This window comes from Chrysemys picta, chromosome 1 (genome assembly GCF_011386835.1).
Source record: "Chrysemys picta bellii isolate R12L10 chromosome 1, ASM1138683v2, whole genome shotgun sequence".
Taxonomy (NCBI): Eukaryota; Metazoa; Chordata; order Testudines; family Emydidae; genus Chrysemys; species Chrysemys picta.
This window is the reverse complement of record NC_088791.1, coordinates 225,965,766-225,981,743: the sequence shown is the minus strand read 5'-3', so window position 1 is coordinate 225,981,743 and position 15,978 is coordinate 225,965,766. Positions and strand designations below refer to the sequence as shown.

The 15,978-nt window shown below is 40.7% G+C and overlaps 1 pseudogene; it reads right to left on the bottom strand.

Annotated features, from left to right (window-relative positions):
* Positions 1–5,134: 5,134 nt before the first annotated feature.
* The window catches only part of LOC112059415 (tigger transposable element-derived protein 1-like), a 59,423-nt pseudogene continuing 48,579 nt past the window's right edge, over positions 5,135–15,978 (bottom strand).

Genomic DNA, 15,978 nt, shown 5'->3' with positions numbered 1-15,978 from the left:
AGAAGGGAGGAATAGGAGAGGTAGAACCCTTCAGATGGAAGGTGGTAGGGCAGTGGAAGCGGAGGCACCCATACTATCTAAGCAAATCTTCTCAAGAGGGAAGGGAGTAGTTTAGAGTGTCCATATTCTTATGGAGCCAGCAAAGTGTCTTCCATAACTAGCTCTTCCTCATTCCCTGAATGAAAAGAAATAATTATTAAATCAACATTTAACCAAACCACTCTGGTTGATTTTTAAATAGGGCTGATTAGACAACCAATAACGATAAGGCTGATTAAATCTCATGGTGTAAGGCATATGCTGACTGACTGTAGGGATCAGGAAGGAATTCATAACCTAACCGCCACTCTACCTACCTTCACGATATTTTATACTTGGATGGATGGCTTATTTTTGTTGGTTTTGTTCTTTTGTCTTGCTCTGAAGAGGAGGTTTTAGGCAGTGCCAAAGGCAGACTTGCTGAATTAATGCTATGATCCAGGATGGCAAATCTAATATGCCTATGTTTCTAAGAATAATATAGGAACAGAACTGAATTTTTTTCAGAGAAGTTCCAAGGCCTTATAGCACTTCAGGCAAGAACAAGTATTTGTCAGTGGATTAAGAAGCATCCCTTCTTTCAACAAAATTACTATTTTCCTTTTAAATAGAATGAGGAAAAGGCTTTGTAAGAACCCTAAGGGTTTCAGTCATGGCTTTTCTTGGACTTGTTCAGTGTTTTCCTCACTATTCTCTACAGGCATTTCCTTCCATGCCTGTTACATCTTGAACTATGTACCCTTTGACAAAAATTAAAATCTACATAAACCTCCAAACATTCATTCTAGCATTAGTAGTCCATACACACTGCATCAAATGCAGCATACCAATTGCTGTCTCAGGCTATGTTTTTCAAGATACTCCTGAGGAAGAGCAACAGTAAATTCACAGATTTTATGCAACCAACCACCACAACAACCAGAACCAAACCAGGGACCTGCTTTTCAGAAAGTGGAGCCTTTCTGTGTATGTGCAAACATATGGATGTTCTGTTTTCAAGCACTAACAACTGGTAATAGTTTCAAATTACATTGTTTATTTATTTCTTTTAAAAACATAAGGAAATTCCATTAAAAACATCCCTACATTTAGAGAACCTTAAGTTTCCACTGTTAAGCACTACAAGGTCTGGAATTGCTGGAGTTAAGTTTGCACATGCACCCTTTGCTTTTCTCCTTCTCTGTGTGCGTTCTAATTCAGCCTGTAATGACATGATCACATACTCTCTCAAATACTATCATACATCCTTATACAATTTTGACACTCTTATAAAGTGTGGTCCATCAATTGCTCAGTGACTGGGGCAAAGGCTCTGCAATAGGCAAGTGTATAGTGACTATGCATGTTACACGATACACCTTACATTTTATTTCCATCATCATTCTAGGTCAGAGTTGGGCAAACTATGGCCCGCGGGCCACGTCCAGCCTGCAGGACCCTCCTGCTCGGCCTCTGAGCTCCTGGCCCGGGAGGCTAGCCACCAGCCTCTCCCCTGCTGTTCCCCCTCCCCCGCAGCCTCAGCTCACTGTGCTGCTGGCACAATGCTCCGGGCGGCAGCGCAACTGCAGAGCCTCAGCCTAACCCAGTGCTCTGTGCTCCACTGTGACGTAGCTGGCTCCAGCCGGGCGGTGCGGCTGCCTATCCTGCTGCTCTGGGTGGCGCGGCTGTAGCGCCACCAGCCACTGGTGCTCCAGGCAGTGCAGTAAGGGGACAGGGAACAGGGGGGGTTGGATAGAGGACAGGGGAGTTCGGGTGGTGGTCAGGGCGGGGATGTTGATAGGGGTCAGGGTGGTCAGAGGGCGGGGAACAGGAGGGTTGAATGGGGGCAGGTGGCCGGGGGGGGCAGTCAGGAAGGAGAGGAGAGGTTGGATGGGGGGGCAGGGGAGAGTCAGGGGTGGTGGTTCTGGGAGCGATCAGGGAGAAGGGGTGGTTGGATGGGGCAGGGGTCCCGGGGGGGCAGTCAGGAAGGAGATGGGGGGTTGGATGGGGTAGCAGGGGGCAGTCAGGGGTGGGGGTCCAGGGGCGGTCAGGGGACAGGGAGGGGTGGATGGGGCAGGGGTCACTTGGGGGCTGTCAGGGGGTGAGAAGCGGGGGAGGGAGGGTTGATGGGGGCAGGGGCCGGGCCACACCTGGCTGTTTGCGGAGGCACAGCGTCTCCTAACCGTCCCTCCATACAATTTCAGAAACCCAACGTGGCCCTCAGGCCAAAAAGTTTGCCCGCCCCTGTTCTAGGTAGTAGAATTTTTTTTTTCTAATTAGGTAATTATGTCCTGTTCTTCAGATGATGTAAACTGACGTAGCACCATTGACGTCAATTCAGTCCACTGAAGCGTAGTGTCAGAGCGAAGCTTCACAATTTTACACCAGCCAAGTATCTGGCCTACAATTGTAACATATCATTATAACCTTTTTACAAGGAACAGTAAACATAATGTTCCCTTATGCATTTTATGAGCTATTAAAATTATTTTCATTATAGAGCATTGCTAATTTACCAGGAAACAGTTGTGTTGTCATAAGACCGAAACGTGACCCAGATTTATGTGGCTGGAAGGGACAGATAACCAGGACTCTGTTCCAGGATGTCCAGGATGTTAAGGATGGATGAGCCTGCAGAACACAGGGAGCACATAAAGGATATAGAGAGAAGACCACTGGAAAATCCATGTACACGTTTCTGAAACTTTCAGCCTGTGTATCTATCTAGACCACAAGTGAGAGGAAGGGATTTTAATGTTTGAGCAACAGAATCTCCAATTCTTATGCATTATTAATTTATCTTAACAAAAATAGCATGGGCACGTCAAGATTCATTAGAAATTTTAATAGCATATTAATTTATTTAAGGACTGTCACACCATGAAGCCTACCCAATGTAACTGATTGTTTTGAAGAGATAATTTACTGTCTACAAGTTCCACTAATCACCTCAAATGAAAATCATGTCTAATGATCACAGATTCAGTGCCTGGTTACTTTAACAATGTTTCAATATTCATTTACATTTGTTTTTCCTAATTGGAATTAATTGGAATAAATATGTGTCAAACCGTTAAAAAGTCAGTAACCTAATTTCGGGGGAAAGATATATTACATTCACCCTGAAGTGCCTGGCTGTGTTTTTCTTCTTCTGTTTTGCCCTGTGGTCTTTGTTTAGATTATATGACAACCATCAACTGCCCAACATGCTCTTGCCCTGTTGCTAAATCCAGCAGCAATCCTGGAGTATGTCAACCCTAGAATCAATCCTTAAGGTTTATTTAATTTTAATGTTAAAATAAGAGAAATGACTAATATAACATTCCCTTAAAATGTGAATGATTTATAATTAATCAGCTCATATTATTAAGTGTATATTGCATGTGTAAAGGTTCTGTCTTTCACAAGGGTAGGACCAGTAGTAACACCTAGGACAAAGCAAAGACTAGGCAAGTGTTCCTTTAGCCTATTCATTCACCTCTGCCTATGCACTACTCTGCTGGCCTATAGAATACTTGGGTCTCTCTTAGGGAGAGATTGCCAGTTTATTAAAATTATGTGATATGGACAAATGTCCACCAAACTCATTTTTACTTGTGATCTAAGGTAGGATTTATTCCCAGGTCTCCAAAGGTGACTAGCTAATACATTCATTTATTGGAAGAAATGGCCACAAGATTCATGTTCTTAAAGAACCACGAAAAATGAAGTTGATTGCCATGATTTTGCATGGCTGAAGTGAAGAGTGGTTGTTTTATGTTTGTTCGTTTGTTTTTTAGTTTTCATTGTCAATTTGACTAGCCAGAATGTTACAAAAGTACAAAACATGAAAGGAGTTTTAGTTTTTAAAGAAAAGTCTGGGAGAAAGTCAGAGTGACGTGACAGAAAAGTTTTCCAGGTAAAAGCTATCCATCAATTTCCCCCCTTTTTAAGCCATAGGTTTTTTTGCTTGTTTTCACCAACAAAATGCACCTTCTTCCAAAGAAAAGAAAAACATATCTACCAACTTTAGAAAGCTATAAATCAGAGACATTTGGAATGGAAAATAGGGAATGGTAGGCATGGAATGTCAGATTAAGGCCTGGTCTCTGCTTCATCTATTGGGTAATAATATGAAAAGATGCCATGCTTATAAAATTAAATTGGCACTTTATTAAAAGAACTGATGGTCCCTTGGCCTTAAAGTCTATGAGAACTATTTACAGAGGTGCTGCAAATGCAGCTAACATTCTAAGCCAGGTCATGCACATCGGCTTCCTGGTGCCTCTTCCAAATTCTTCCTTCCTGCAAACTGTGTTCCTCTCTCCAAGTTCCATGCAGCTTCTATAGTAGAAAGTCTGTGCTGGTTCAATGTAATGGATTTGAAACTGATTTAACTTTGCTCATGCAACCCCCTAATGTAGACACCAGTTTACACCTTACACCAGTTTAAATGCCAGCTAACCCAGTTTTGTAAGTGAGGCTTAAATCAGTTTTAAGTGCTTGTATGTTGGCACCTGTGTATTATATTGATTTTTAAATCATTTTTGTTACAACAACACAGCTTTTCAAATATGGACCAGGCCTAAGAGAGGGGAGTGGGCAGAGAGAGAGAAAGAGAGGGTATCTGTAAGGGTCTGTAGACTAGACCCTAGGCCTGCAGAGCCTGGGACAGCTGACATTCCCACACTGCCACCAGGAGCCATACAGAACCACAGCCAGTGAGTGGGTGCTGCAGGAAGTATCACCTAAGAGAGCCAGAGTGACAGTACAGGCAGTCCTTGGACTTATGACACAATTGGTTCCTGAAAATCGCATCTTAAGTTGAAACGTTGTAACTTGGAACTCTTTTCCCCATAGGAACCAATGTTATAACTGCGCGATTGGTTCCTGAACCAAGGCCCAATATACTATTTTCACCAAAATAACCCAGATTTTTGTACTCAATTAATTATACACAAGTAATATAGCTATATCAATGTATTTATATTGTAAATAGCAATCATGTTGACATAAAAAATATCACATAATAAGCTAAAATACATAAAGAAATATAGTACAGGCAGTCCTCGGACTTATGACACAATTGGTTCCTGGGCATTGCTGATCTTGTAATTTGATTTGTAGGTTAAGAAACCTACTGAAGGAATGAAAGAGATGGGACACTTTCTTCTGAACTCATGGGTGAGTCTAATTGAGTGGGGTTTTCAGGGGTTTTTGAGGTGATTTGGAAGGACTTAAAGAAAGTGTCCGAGGATGTTTTCTTTTCCTTTTAAATTTCTCTGTAGCAGCTGTACATTTTGGATATGCTCCTATTCACAGATGCACTGTGGTCAATGTTGGGATCATGTTCCTCAAACAGGGACATGGCAGCTTCCAAATGCCTCAGCCAACACTTTTTTTGTCAAGACTTTACGAGGAGGAGTCTCTTCAACAGTGGCTGCATCTTCTTCTTCCTCTGCCACTTTTTGCTGTTCCAAATCAATGAGGTCCTCATTCATTAATTCTTCAGATTGTGATGCCAGCAACTCATCAACATCCTCTGGTGCAACGTCTAAGTTGAGATCTTTTCCCATTTGAACAACAGTGTTGGTCACTTCCTCAACAGTGTCTGTAAAGCCTTGGAAGTCAGACACAAAATCAGGACACAATTTTCTCCAAACACCATTCAAATTTGATTGTTTGACTTCATTACATGCCTTACCAATGTTCTTAACTGCATGGTAAATGTTGAAGCCCTCCCAGAATTCCTTCAGAGTTAGTCAACCTTCCTTCTTAGTTGCTCTGATGGCCTCAGCAAATGTGCTTCTAAGATAGTAGGCCTTGAAGGATGCAATTACCCCTTGGTCCATGGGTTGCAACAGTGAAGTAGTGTTGGGGTGATGTCAGGATGCGTGTCATCAAGAATGGTTGGATGACCAGGAGCATTATCAAGGATTAACAATGCTTTAAATGCAAGACTTTTTTTGCTGCAATAATTCCTGACACTTGGCACAAAATGATGATTAAACCAATCCTCGAAAATGTTCCTATTGACACATGCCTTATGATTGGATTTCCATATTACTGGGATAAATACCTTGGAATATTCCTTGAAAGCCCTGGGGTTTTCGGAAAGGTACAAAAGCAATGGTTTAAGTTTGAAGTCACCTGCAGCATTTGCACTGAGCAAAAGAGTGAGCCTATCTTTATCAGCTTTGTACCTTGGCCTGGATTTCTCCTCTTTGGCAATGTAGGTTCTCGATGGCATTTTTTCCAAAAGAGCCCAGTTTCATCAACATTAAAAACTTGCTGAGCACAATTCCCATCCTCTTCAATGATTTCAGCCAATGTCTCAGGAAAAACATGAGCTGCCTCCTCATCAGCACTGGCAGCAAATTGGCCCTGGCTTTAAAATGGATAAACCATCTGTGATGGGTTGGATCACAGAAACCCCCTTGGGGCTGCCAACTGATGTGCCAAGACTGCTTCTGCCCCTGCTTTCCTGTCCTGGCAGGTTAGGACTTCAGTGCCCTGCCTGGTTTGAGCCAGACCTGCTAGCCTGCTTCAAACCCAGACCCAGGGTCTGAACCACGTCCCCTAACAGCTGTAGGCTTAACTAAAAGCAACTTACAGAAATGTTCTTGTCTTTAACACACCGATGCCCAACTCCCAATGGGGCCCAAACCCCAAATAAATCCGTTTTACCCTGTCTAAAGCTTAAACAGGGTAAACTCATAAATTGTTCTCCCTCTATAACAATGATAGAGAGATATGCACAGCTGTCCCCCCCCCCGCCCAAGTATTAATACTCTGGGTTAATTAATAAGTAAAAAGTGATTTTATTAAATACAGAAAGTAGGATTTAAGTGGTTCCAAGTAGTGACAGACAGATCAAAGTGAATTACCAAGCAAAATAAAATAAAACACGCAAGTCTATGTCTAAGAAAACTGAATACAAATAACCACCTCACCAGTTCCAATAAGCTTCCTTTTACAGACTAGTCTCCTGATAGTCTGGGTCCAGCAATCACTCACACCCCTGTAGTGACTGTCCTTTGTTCCAGTTTCTTTCAGGTATCCTTGGGGGGTGGAGAGGCTCTCTATTTAGCCAGCTGAAGACAAAATGGAGGGGTCTCCCATGGGCTTAAATAGACTTTCTCTTGTGGGTGGAGACCCCCTCCTCACTCCTATGCAAAGTCCTGCTCCAAGATGGAGTTCTGGAATCACCTGGGCAAGTCACAGGTCCATGCATGACCCACAGTTTTTTCAGGCAGAAGCCATTGCCCACATGGTATCTTGAATGTCTCCACGAAGACTTCTTATGTGGATTGGAGCATTCCAAAATGCATTGTTCCTTAAGTGCTTCTTGATTGGGCACTTAACTTTGTGAATTCCTTTCTCCAGGAACTGACCAAATGCTCTACTAAGGTTATTTAGAAATCAAGCCAGTAAACGGCCAATATTCATAACTTTGAATACAAAAATGATGCATGCATAAAAATAGGATTAATAGATTCAGTAGATCATAACCTTTACATAGATATGTTACATGGCATATGTAGCACAGAATATATTCCAGTTATGTCATATATATTTATAAGCATATTTCCATTAAGCCTTATGGGGGGCACCGCCAACCCCCCCCCCACACACACACTTGCATTAAAATGGCTCGGCATTAGAACTCTCCCCCTCTTGTTTCTTTAGATCATCTTAAAGACTCCTAGCCTTTTCCTGAATTATGCCTAAACTCACAGGAGCACGGTGTTGACTTTGATCCTCCAGCCAAGCAATGAACAGTTTCTCAACCTGGGCGATAAGTCCAACACGCTGCTTAGTTATCACAGTTGCTTGCATAGGAGCTGAGCCCTTAACACGTTCCTGAATTTGCACCTGGTCTTTCAGGATGGTCACAATAGTCATTTGGGGGAAATCCAAAGCTTTATCAATTTCATTTGTTTCATTTGGTCAGACCTCTTAATTATTTCCATTTTTGTTTCCATAGTAATTGTTCTACATTTCTTAGAAGAAGAAACATCACCAGATTTTCACTTTTCTGCCATTATTATGGGCAAAGAAACACTAACTTTTTAGAAACAGTTTGGAAGCATAAAGAATCACCACGTAAAAATGGCATCAGAATAGCTACTGAGCGAATTGAGTCAGGGAGATGGGAGGCACAGAACATCGATGCACATATGAACTTGTTCGCTGGTGTGGTGTTGCGTCAGCTCAAGCATCGTAAAGTCAAAATCAGTGTCGTAAAGTTGAAACAGCGTGTCCATTTATAAACGGCGTAAGTGCCAGGCATCATAACTCGAATGTCGTAGAGTCGAGGGCTGCCTGTACTCTGTGGCCCTCTCATTGACCAAGCACCCTATTTAACTTAGAGGGTTGCCCAAGAAAGTTGTCTGGGAAAACACAAAGACTATGGCCTGCTGTGATTCCAGACTGCCTAGTCCCCATTCTCTGGTCTCCAATCCCAGCCTGATTCTGACCCTAACTCTCATCTGGTACGACCTCTGACCTCCAAGCTGTGACCCTGGCCCCCACTCTTGCTTACTGAACCTGGTTCTTGCAATTCCTTCAACACCTGCTCAATGACTACTATCCCTGATGTGCAGACTTCAGCCCAGCTGTGACTGATAGACCAGACTGCCTATGCCCCGGTCCCTTTCAGTATGCATAGAGGTGAATAGGGAGAGAAGGAAAGAGCACAAAGAGCTAGGATAGTGATGTAAATTAGCTAAAGAGTTATAGTGGTAATAGAGTGATGGGGTAAAGCTGGGAGCCAACCACCAAGGACAATAGAGCAAATGAGATTAAAAAAATCCCTCAGAGTACAAGAAATATATCTGAGTATCAATAGAAGAAATGTATTCCTTCAAACTGGAAGGCAGAAAACATACTTCAGCTTTTAAAAGTATTAAACACTTTCATATTAGCCTTGTGATTGCCATCTATTGTACACAATCTGGGGCCATGATGTTTCAGAAGCCTTGTGTCATTCAAAGCTATATAATGAAAATCCATAGCCCATACTACTGCTGCTGTATTCGAAGGGGGCAAGTGAGGATGGGGCCTAGGGCAGAACGGGTGGTTGAGTACCCCTGGGGCCCAGAGGAAGCCAGTGCTTGTGGATCCTCAGATTCTGTTCGGTCTTCAGAGAGGCTCTAGAACTTCCCATGCTCCCTGGAGCAACCTGTGAAAGTAGTCATTCAAGTAATTGGCAGTTGTATAGGTTTATTTAATGTGAACAGCCTCCTTAACAAGTGCTAAAGTCATTTTGAGAAGCAGTTCATTCAAATGCTTCCAGTCTCTTCTCACCTGCTATTTTTTCTGTTTCCTTGTTTCATCATGATAAAACAACACTGACAGTGCAAGGACATTAAAACCTCGGTTTAACTTGTGTGGATATATCTGAGGATCCATGCCAGAGTTGAATTTGTTTAAGATGTTGCATGACAACCTGATTCTTTGAACTGAATCTATACTTTCTTGCACCTCCCGTTGCCATGACACCCAGATGAAATGGTTCAGATATTTTTCCCTATGGGTGAACCAACAACTAATGTATTCTAAGGAGGTGTCTCTGGTTGAACTCTTCATTTCTGGAATACTGATGTGCAAACTCTTTTCAGAAGCATGCACGTCATTACGTTCTCTTTGTAAACCTTCAGGAAATCCTGCAAAAACAGTACAGGCTTGAATCTCTAAAAATCCTTTCAACTGATTCTTATAACCTTTACTCTGTTAACCTTTATGATCTCATTTTCCACAGCAGCTCTTAAATTGGTTCCACCAAAGCGAGAGACATGGGTGACCCTGACAATATGTACATTATTATCTACCTGCAGTGCCCATAGTGGAAAATGATTCTAACAAGTTTTCATCAATAATTATGACATTTTTTGAGGTGGCTAAAGATCCCTTAGCCTTAACTGGGATGCTAAACAACACAGCACATGCTATAAACACACATCATAGTATTTGTTAGTTATCTAAACAGCAAAAATGGATTTTTAATAGAGACTTTACTTTGCTCTTTATAATAAAAGGAATTTAAACTGCACAATTTAAAGTGGTTAGGTCAAATATTATAGAAGGGTGGAGCTGCAGGACACAATAAAGGATTTTGCAATGTCATGTGGGACTCACAAACTGATAACTGCTATTTTGGAGTAAAATCCTGCAGTTGTTTTTGACATGTTAAACGCGTTAGGATAGATTCAACTGTGGGATACATGCTGAATACTCCAAGTGTTTTGAAGGGTACATGTCCCCCTGAGCAGAATATCCATCCACAGATTGGAAGGTTGGCTCTGTGCAAAATGTGACTATGGCTCCACAGGATGTGATGAATCTGTGCATCCCATGCAGCACATTCACCATTAAGCTTCTTATGGAGTCTGAGGCTGGGTCTACACTACCCGCCTTAATCGGCGGGTAGAAATCGACCTCTCGGGGACAATCGATCCCCGAGTCGACGCTCTTACTCCACCAGCGGAGGTGGGAGTAAGCGCCGTCGACGGGAAGCCGCGGAGGTCGATTTTGCCGCCATCCTCACAGCGGGGTAAGTCGGCTGCGATACGTCGAATTCAGCTACGCTATTCACGTAGCTGAATTTGCGTATCTTAAATCGACTCCCCCCTGTAGTGTAGATGTAGCCTGAGATACTTTCTTAAGCTGCTTCTGCTTGTAGCCCTCCAGGGAAATGTGATCAGGAGCCGAGCAGTCTAACAATGTTCATAGAAAAATGCTCTTATTGAAACCAAACTGTTTTACTGGTTTTCAGAAATTTATGGGTGCAGCATGTAATTTCTGATGCTCAGAGGAGGGAGGAAGGGAGAGAGAGATTTATCCGAAAATAGATGCTAGTTTGGTGACCAGGGCACACAACTGACAATGAAGCAGACTAGGATTTGAACTTTGGTCTTCCATAGCCCATATGAGTTTCCTGAGCCCTAGAACTGGGGAAAATTTTTTCACCAAACTGTATTTTTACTGAAAAAAATGTATTTTGGGAGCCCCACAATTATTTGCTAAATTTAGATGACATTTCAGTTGGATTTTTTTTTTCAAAAGAGTTGAAATGTTTCCGACATGTAGCTGAATCAAAATAAACAAATAAAAAAATAATTTGTCTAGAGAAGATCAAAACATTTTGGTTCACTCAAAATGAGTTGAAAAACCAACATTTTCATTTCGAATCATGTAAAATAATTTCAGTTGATTTGAAACTTTTCTTTTAATTTAACTAATTTTTTTAATTGTTTTAGTTTGAATTAAATTGCATATTTTTTTCTGATTTTTGTTGCGGTTCAGCTCTAACCATCAGACTATTCACTGTTCCTGGGATGAGTATCTCTCTTGCTCTTTTGTTGTTGTTTAGTCAGGGTTTTTTTGCAATACAATAAAATAAAAATCAGAAAAAGTCTTGGTTTCATTTCACATTGGAACAAAAACAAATTTCAAAACCTCAACATTTTTTGCAAAATGAAATTGTTGTTTTCTAGCCAGCTCTACAAGGGAGTGAAGTTGGTTGGGTTTTTGTTTTTCCTTCAAAAATTGACAACTTTTTTGTTGTTCTTGTCAAACTTTTTTTTTCAGATTTTTGCAAAACTTTTTTGAAAAAAAAAAATACTAATCCAATTCGACAAATATGGATATATTTGTTGAACATTTTAAGTTTGCCAAGAAAAGCCATTTTCCTTCTAAAATTGTTTCAATGGATAATTTTCAACCAGTTCTAGTGTTGAATCTCCTTTGCATTGCAGGAAAGTACCAATGCATATGCTTGAAGATACTCTTTAAAGCGAAAATAAAGGACTAAAGTCAATATTTTCAAATTTCTGGTTAATACTAGGCATCTAAATCCGTATCTAAAAATTTAAATAGAAAGGGGCTGTTTTTCACAGGTACTGAGCAACCACAGCTCTCAAGGACTTTAAAGGGTACTCTCAGTGCTTGGTATTTCTGAAAAACAGGCTTCTTATATATAGAGGTAGCTGCCATATCTTTTGGTCTGCAGATTAGAAAAAATTAGTCTAGTTAGAGCTTTAAATTCAGCCTCAAGGCACTGCTTAAAAAGGCCTTGTCAACACAGCTCACACACAGGTATTTTTTCTTGTCATTTTTTTACTATCCCCTGTGTATTCCATAATAGCCACACCCCAGTTCTGGATGAGTATCGTGCCCTTCTCTAGTGGTCATAAAATACATATTCAGTTATGTTATTGTCAAGCTGTCTGGAGTGGCTCTCAAATGTGGGTGTCAACCCCAGGGCAAACTGTTACAAACCAGCGCACAAACTGGTTGTGTTTTCTATAATTATATTTCACCAGCTAAGTATCAAATGTGACCTCCTAAAGCACTATAGCAGTCTTAACATGGAGTCACAGACAATCCCTTTGGGCACTCTGGTCTATCTTACCACCCAGGCAAGCCTGCCTTTGTGATAGATGGTCCCTTACACCAAAATTGCAAAAAAAAAAAAAAAAATCAGGTTACTCCCAGTCACAAAGGACCAGTCACTTACACCAGGTCAGTTGTACCTTAGATCGCTCACCAAAGACAATGCTTGTAGTCACTCCTATAGTAAACTAAAGTTTTATTAACTAGGAAAAAGAAATTAGTTGTTTACAAGATTAAAGCAGGTAAATAGACGCACAAATGAGTTAAAGTCTTAGGTTTCAAAAAAATAATAACAGTATCTGCTGTAATGTGAAAGTTCTACGTGTCTTTAGGGCTAACCCAAGCTAAGAAGCTTGCAGATCCCTTGCTTATGCTTGCAAATATTGCCCTTGCTACAATCTAAGCAGCACAGTGAAACAGATCCTTCTGGGCAAGGATTTTTTATTCCCTTCTCCCCATGTTCAAACTGTGATAGGACAAAGGTTTATATTAGGGCTGTCAATTAATTGCAGTTAACTCATGAGATTAACTCAAAAAAAATTAATCGAGATTAATTGCAGTTTTAATCACACTATTAAGCAATGGAATACCAAGTGAAATTTATTAAATATTTTGGATTTTTTCTACATTTTCAAATATATTGATTTCAATTACAACACACTTTATATTAGTATTTTTTATTACTAATATTTGCACTCTAAAAATGATAAACAAAAGAAATAGTATTTTTCAATTCACCTCATACAAGTACTGTAGAGCAATCTCTTTATCATGAAAGTGCAACTTACAAATAATAATAGATTTTACAATGTAGATTTTAGATAATACAAATGTAGATTTTTTTTGTTACATAACCGCACTCAAAAACAAGACAATGTAAAACTTTGGTCCACTCAGTCCTACTTCTTATTCACCCAATTGCTAAGACAAACAAATTTGTTTACATTTACAGGAGATAATGCTGCCCACTTCTTATTTACAATTTTACCTGAAAGTGAAAACAGACATTCACGTGGCAGTTTTGTAGCTGGCATTGCAAGGTATTTACATACCAGATATACTAAACATTCATATGCCCCTTCATGCTTCGGCCACCATTCCAGAGGACTGATGATGCTCATTAAAAATAGCTTATTAAATTTGTGACTTAACTCCTTGGGGGGAGAACTGTATGTCCCCTGCTCTGTTTTACCCACATTCTGTCATATATTTCATGTTATAGCAGTCTCAGATGATGATCCAGCACATGTGGTTCATTTTAAGAACACCTTCACTGCAGATTTGACAAAAGGCAAAAAAGGTACCAATATGAGACTTATAAAGATAGCAACAGCACTCGACCCAAGGTTTAAGAATCTGAAGTGACTTCCAAAACCTCTGCAGCAGTTCAGGGCCGGGGGAGAGGCGCCTCTCCTCGGCTACAGCAGTTCTGGTGGGACTGGGCTGGGATGGGACCAGGGAGAGGCTTCACTCCCCCATTCGCAGCAAGTCCTGGGCAGGTCCATGCTGGGGCCGGCGGTGAGGGGAACCTCTCCCCACCGTGGCAGGTTCGTGCTGGGGCCGGCAGGAAGAAGCGCCTCTCCCTGCCGCAGCCTTGAGCCCCGCTTAATAGGCAGCTGCATGGCTGTGCGGCCGTGCAGCTTAGAGGGAACTTAGATCATGTCTCCTCTCAGTCTTCTCTTTTCCAGACTAAACAAACTCAATTTTTTCAATCTTCCCTCATAGGTCATGTTTTCTAGACTTTTAATCATTTTCTTGCTCTTCTCTGGACTTTCTCCAATTTGTCCACATCTTTCCTGAAATGTGGCACCCAGAACTGGACACAATACTCCGGTTGAGGCCTAATCAGCGCGGAGTAGAGTGGAAGAATTACTTCTCGTGTCTGCTTACAATACAGTTCATCCCAGAATGATGTTTGCTTTTTTTGCAACAGTGTTACACTGTTGACTCATATTTAGCTTGTGATCCACTGTGACCCCCGGATCCCTTTCTGCAGTACTCCATCCTAGGAAGTCATTTCCCATTTTGTATGTATGCAGCTGATTGTTCTTTCCTAAATGGAGAACTTTGCATTTGTCCTTATTGAATTTCATCCTATTTACTTCAGACCATTTCTCCAGTTTGTCCAGATCATTTTGAATTAAAATCCTATCCTCCAAAGCACTTGCAACCCCTCCCAGCTTTGTATTGTCAGCAAACTTTATAAGTGTACTCTCTATACCATTATAAAAATCATTGATGAAGATATTGAACAGAACCAGACCAAGAACCGTATCCCTGCAGGATCCTGTTCATTATGCCCTTCTAGCATGACTGTGAACCACTGATAACTGCTCTTTGGGAATGGTTTTCCAACCAGTTTTGCACCCACCCTATAGTAGCTCCCATTAGGTTACATTTCCCTACTTTGTTTATGAGACAGTCATGTGAGACAGTATCAAAAGCTTTATTAAAGTCAAGATATACCATGTCTACTGCTTTCCCCCCATCCACAAGGTTTGTTACCCTGTCAAAGAAAGCTATCACATTGGTTTGACATGATTTGTTCTTGACAAATCCGTGATCAGTTACTTATCACCCTATTATCTTCTAGATGTTTGCAAATTGATTGCTTAATTATTTGCTCCATTATCTTTCTGGGTACAGAAGTTTAGCTGACTGGTCTGTAATTTCCCGGGTTGTCCTTATTTCTCCTTTTATAGATGGGCACTATATTTGCTCTTTTCCAGTCATCTGGAATCTCTCCTGGCTTCCATGACTTTTCAAGGATAATCGCTAATGGGTCAGATATCTCCTCAGTCAGCTCCTTAAGCATTCTAGGATGCATTTCATCAGGCCCCGGTGACTTGAAGACATCTAACTTGTCTACGTAATTTTTAACTTGTTCTTTTCCTATTTAAGCCTCTGATCCTACGTCATTTTCACTGACCTTCACTATGTTAGATGTCCAATCATCACCAACCTTTTATGATAATTCTATATACCTTTTATTGATGAGTCTATATAAAATAGTTTATTATATTTAATCTACTGCCTATGCCAAAACTGAAACTTCCAAAGCTGTGCACTGCACGGGTTGGAAAAAGCCACCAGATGTTGGAGGAGCACACACTCTGGGTGGAGACATCCCTTAAGGATAAATTTATTAAAAGGGGAACTCTACATCCTAGTAAAGAGGGTAGGAAAGAAGTCGGTAAAGTGCAGATAGAAGGTAATAATTAAACATAAAAGAGGCAAACATAAAAGAGACAAATTTAAATATAACACTTGAAAGCAAGCAACTAAATATTGACAAAATGTACAAGTACTTATATATAAATCCTAGATGTCTAAATACTAAGATACTAGAGTGTTTGGTATTAAATTATGATATTGATATAGAAACTTAGTGGAATGAGGAGAATCAGTGGCACATGGTAATACCAGGATACAAAATATATAGGAATGACAGACTAGGTTCCAGTAGTGGGAGAGCAGTACTATGTGTGAAAGAAAACATAGAATCAAATATAGTAAAAATCTTAAATAAATCAAACTGTACCATAGAATCTCTATGGATAGAAATTCCATGATTGAATAAGAAGA